This window comes from Dama dama, chromosome 20 (genome assembly GCF_033118175.1).
Source record: "Dama dama isolate Ldn47 chromosome 20, ASM3311817v1, whole genome shotgun sequence".
NCBI classification, from domain to species: Eukaryota; Metazoa; Chordata; class Mammalia; order Artiodactyla; family Cervidae; genus Dama; species Dama dama.
The window spans coordinates 87968556-87973623 of NC_083700.1; the positions used below are offsets into that span (position 1 = coordinate 87968556).

Sequence of the window (5068 nt, forward strand, 5' to 3'; positions counted from 1 at the left end):
TGGTGCCCAGGCCCGACAATTTAATTGCAGGGTAGCATTTCAGTTACAAAGCAAGAACTTTCCAACTCTGGTGGGTTGGCCAGGGGGGTCAGAGGGGATCTCTGAATCTGCACACTCTATAAAAGGCAGGACATTTTTATGGCCCTGGGGGGACAATAAATGTGAAAACACCAAAGGTGGCAATATAACCAGTATGCAAAATATCCCACAGGGTCTTAAATCTCAGAGCAGCACAGCTCGCATTTGATTGTCTTCCAGTCCTGACAAGTATAATGATTGTCCAAGACACCCTCCACTAGGCATCAGGAAGGAAGTGTCGAGCATGTCAAGTATGAAATATTCCTCTTTTTAAAATTCGTTTATTCCTCAGGAAACCTGAGCTGCTTTGCACACTCTAAGTGTGTGCCTGTACCCTTTGTGAGCAGAACAATTGAAATGGATATGAGCATTTGTAAAACTAAGATCTTTGAGATTCAGCAGCCCCCGCTCTCCAGCCCCAAGCCATGATCTGCAGTACATTGTAGCTATGCAGAGAATTTGTTCTGTCTGATAATTGCTGGTCAGACTGAGGACTAACATTCTTTGTACTTGTCACTCTAGGTTCGCCTGATCAGAGGGGCTGCAGGTTTTTCTTAATCAGGGGAAATAATAATAATAGTAATAATAATATCAGCTTTGATGACTGTTACAATTACATCTACTGTATCCTGTGCCCTTATTATGTAGGTATGTGAGTCCGTTAGATCCTCCAGGAAGCAGACACTGAGAATAGGTAGGGTTACGAGGGGTAGATTGGGAGTAGTGTCTGTAAAAGTTTCAGGTGGGAGAAGGCAGGATTGAGTGGGGAAAGTCCAAAAGACAGGTAAGAATCTGACACCAGGAAAAAGAAAGCAGGGAGGAAGCGGGATTCGCAGAGAGTGACCCTAATAGCAGCACAGAACTGACCACTGGCTCCCAACCCAACAGGACCCTCGCAGCAAAGACAGCCCCCTGGAGGACTCCCATGCTGGGCAGGAAAGGCACCAGGTACTCAGTCACTGGCCTTGGGTCAAAGACGGTGGCAGGTCCTGGATGGGCTGTGGCTGAGGACTTTCAGAGCTCCGTGGCTGCCTCTGTGTTATTCTGCCTGCTTTATCATCAACTAGAAAAGTAGAGCCCCGAGAGGAAGCTCCCCAAGCACACACAGCCATGAAGCTGCAGGGCAGAAAGAGAGTTGGTACAGACCTGCATTCAAAGGCCTACCTTCTTAGATAACCATCAAGGGAAACCATGAGAAAGAGGTGAACATCTCTAAATATGTTTTATTTTGCACATTTTAAGCTACATTCAAATGTTATTATATTGCATTTATTCTTTTGCAACTTGCTTTTTTCATATAATATTTTATCTATGAGATTTATCCTTAGGAATACTTCTAGCCTATTCTTTGTTTTTTCTTCTGCTTCATAGTATTTCATTAATAAGAGCATTCTAAATGCTCTTTATTTTTTTTTTTACAACAGATTCATCTTATAATTTCATGTTGCTTAAGCAAGAACAAAATAAAAATAAATGTAAAGAGGTCTGGGTGGATCAGTCATGGGGCTCCTCTAAGTCTGTGCTCTTTGTCTTCTGCTTGGATAGCTCTTTGATGGCATTCATCTCTGCAGGGGTGAACTTGGGGGTTAGAACCACCGCATCATAATCGAATTCTTCATCAAGCGAGAAGGGCTGAACTTTGTCTCCAACGATCTCTTCCCTTTGTTTCTTCCCTCTGCTCCTTTCACGGTGGGCCCGGACTTCATTCCAGGGGTGAGAGGCTGGCCGGCCACAGAAGGAATGTAAGAGGGAACACTCAAGCTCACTTCCTGCTCCACTTGTCCTGGAAGCAGCGGCACGTCCTTGCTCAGTTGGGGATTAATCTCTTCATCCAGGTCTAAATCTTCTATATCAAGGAAACTGTCTACCTTCACCTCCCCTGCTCAATTCAGATCACCTTGAAAGGAACTGCCAGCTTTTTGGCCATCATCTATCATTATCTGCTCCTCTTCTGAACATTGTGATGAAGTACGAAGAAACATGGCTTTATTGCTAAGATGGTGATCATTTGGTTCATTTCTCTGAGTAAATTTTATTGAAGTAAAATTGTTTTCTGAAGAATTAGTTCCAAAGGCTTCTCTTTTGGTCACATTATCTTTTGAAAGATGAGTGAACGTTCTCAGAAATTCTTCATATGTTTGCTCATGACAATTAACAAATTTATCCAAGACTTCTTCAACTAGCCAATCTTCATCCATCATCTCCAATTCTGGTGTCTGGGCAGGCATTCCTATTCATGAGGCCACTTTATCTCCCATTTCCTAGTTTTCTGTCTTGACTCCCAGCTAGTCACTTCTCATTTTTGGCGTCTTTACTCGGCGAGACTTGTCTCCTCTAAATGCTCTTTAGAACATTCTCAATGTTCGTTCTCTTATTGATGAACATTAGGTTTCCCTTTTTTCTTTATTAGAAATAATTTGATTAAAATATTCATGTTTAAAAATAAATATAATAAAACTTCACAGAGGGCCTTTTATGTTGTGGTTCATAACTCAGCCGTGGGCTGCAGGTACTCAAGGAGGAGACACAGCCTTTCTCCCCAGAGAGATGGTTTCAGGTTAGTGTGATGAGTGTCTGGAGGATGGAGTTGTATGCCGATTTAGGGAGGTGAGCTCTTCTAAGCTCCACAAGCTTATGTCAAGGGCCTTGCGTGGCCGGCAGACAGCAGTGCCCAGGAAGTGTGCAGCTAACAGTGCATAGAAGAGCTGTGAATGAAGTGCCTGAAACCAGCTTCCTCCCAGCTCCTTGTCTCTACACTGTGCCTGTCTTCCCCTTGAACTTCTGGACATCCAGTGCTTAATGGAGCTCAACCTTCACATTTGGCTCAAACTCAACTCCCAGCCTAGAACTTACATTTCAGTCCTCTCCTTTGACATCTAGACCTGCCCAGAGAGCTGAGAGCCTCACAGATTGAACAGTGTGAAACCATCCCTGTGAGGCCAGGGCCCAGGACCCAACCTCCCACTGGAATGCAACCTGATCATCTACACCACACCAGCTCAGCCCTTGTCCTATACCCTTAACTAGAAAACACTTCAAGGCAGAAGAGTGGCACTGGCTGAACTGAAATGATTTGGATTCAGCCTTTCATGGTTTCTGGAGTATCCAATGGTCAGAACTAAAACGTCTGCTCTGGAACTGCTATCCAGGCGCTTACTCTCACACCCAGAATGGTGGAATTTGACCACTGACAGAGTTTCTCATGAAGAATGCAGACTGATGGAGAGTGTCAGCTTAGAGTCAGAAGGACTTTCAGTCCCAGCTCAGCCACATCTTCATGGACCTTGGGCAGACCACTTCATTTTCTGAGCTTCAGTTTTCCCATCTGTATAATAAGAATTGTGGTGCTGGAAAAGATTCTAGAGAGTCCCTTGGACTGCAAGGAGATCAACCCAATCAATCCTAAAGGAATCCAACCCTAAATATTCATTTTGGAAGGACTGATGCTGAAGCTCCAATACTTTGGCCACCTGATTGAAGGCAAGAGGAGAAGAGGGTGGCAGAGGATGAGATGATTAGATAGCATCACCGACTCAATGTACATGAATCTGAGCAAACTCTGGGAGACAGTAAAGGAGGGAAACCTAGTGTGCTGCAGTCTATGGGGTCACAAAGAGTGGGACATGACTCAGCAACTGAATGGCAAGAAGAAGAAGAAGCTAATATTTTAGAGCTAATATAAAGGTTATTTTACAGATTCAAGAGCTAACATACAGAAGCTCTTTGCCACCTTGAGTCACAGGACTATTCTAAGGTTTAGTGAAAAATAAATACAGTGTGTCTAATAAAACACCTAGAACATAAGAGGTACAAAATAAGTTACACTTATAAAAATTAAGATCATTACTGTTTGCCAACAACTTTATTCATAAATAGCCTCTCAGAACAATGTCTATTTTACAGAACATTTACAAATCCATGACCTTGTTTGATCCTTTCAACCCAGTCAAGAACAAACTCCATAGCTCCATTCCACAGAAACATAAACTGAGATTTAAGTAACTGGCCCTCAGATCCCTGTTCAGGGTCACCCTGTCCCAAAGCAAAGGAGCTCACTCACCAGATCTGCTGCCCCACAAACTGGAGACTCTCACTAGGTTCTTCCGGCTCTGGTCACGCCACGGCTCTCTGAATTCCATAAGAGCAGAAATTCCATTTCCCGCTGCATTTGGAAACTCTGAGAATCAGGTGGTTAAAGAACAGGCCTCTGGTCACACACAAGCCAGAGGAAGAGAAGGAACCGAGTTTCTGTCCAGTTTCTGAGCGAGTCTCCTGGGCCAAGCCTTGAGGGGAGCTTGGCAGCATCTCCGAAAGCTAGGCTGAATCTCACATGCATCTGAGAGGCAACCTTAGAAGTAAACCCATTTTACTGATGAGGACAATATGATGCCTTGAAGGAAATGGGATACACTGTAGGGATGTGCAAACAGCCCTGGCAGGGAATCAGGAGCCCTGAATTGAAGTGTTAGCTCAGGTGTTGACTGATTCACAGTGGAGCTACAAGTAAGTCACTACTCTCTTCAAGCCTCAGTATCCTGCTTCAAGATTTTCCTACAGTTCACTCAGAAACCAACCCAGGGAAAGCCCCTCACAATCCACACTGCACATGGCCTCTTACAGAGCTCCAGGTCCTGGTGGCTTCTTGTGATGCTCTCAGGACTTAACAACTCAGCCTGTGTGGGCCTCCAGGTCCCTCATCCAGGACCTTCCTTGCCATTCAAACACATGGTACCAGTTAGGAGTCCTCAGCCAGTCTTCTACCCATCGTGCAGCTCAGAGTAGAAGCCTGGTTACAGTTAAGTGCCTGAAATGTGGAGGTGAAGCCATAAACAGGATCCAGGCCACAGCAGGTAAGGTGTGGATGAGAGGTCTCCAGGCCAGCCAGGGTGGTACCTAGATGACAATGAAGCTGGGATTCTCACTTTTCAATAGACTCAGGTCCTGTGGGATGTGAGGGTCTTTCTTGGGGGGCAGCTAGGGAAAGCTCAGT

The 5068-nt window shown here is 44.8% G+C and overlaps 1 pseudogene; it reads right to left on the minus strand.

The window, feature by feature from the left end:
* Nucleotides 1-1572: 1572 nt before the first annotated feature.
* Nucleotides 1573-2306, minus strand: LOC133040303 (intraflagellar transport-associated protein-like; annotated as a pseudogene).
* Nucleotides 2307-5068: the final 2762 nt, after the last annotated feature.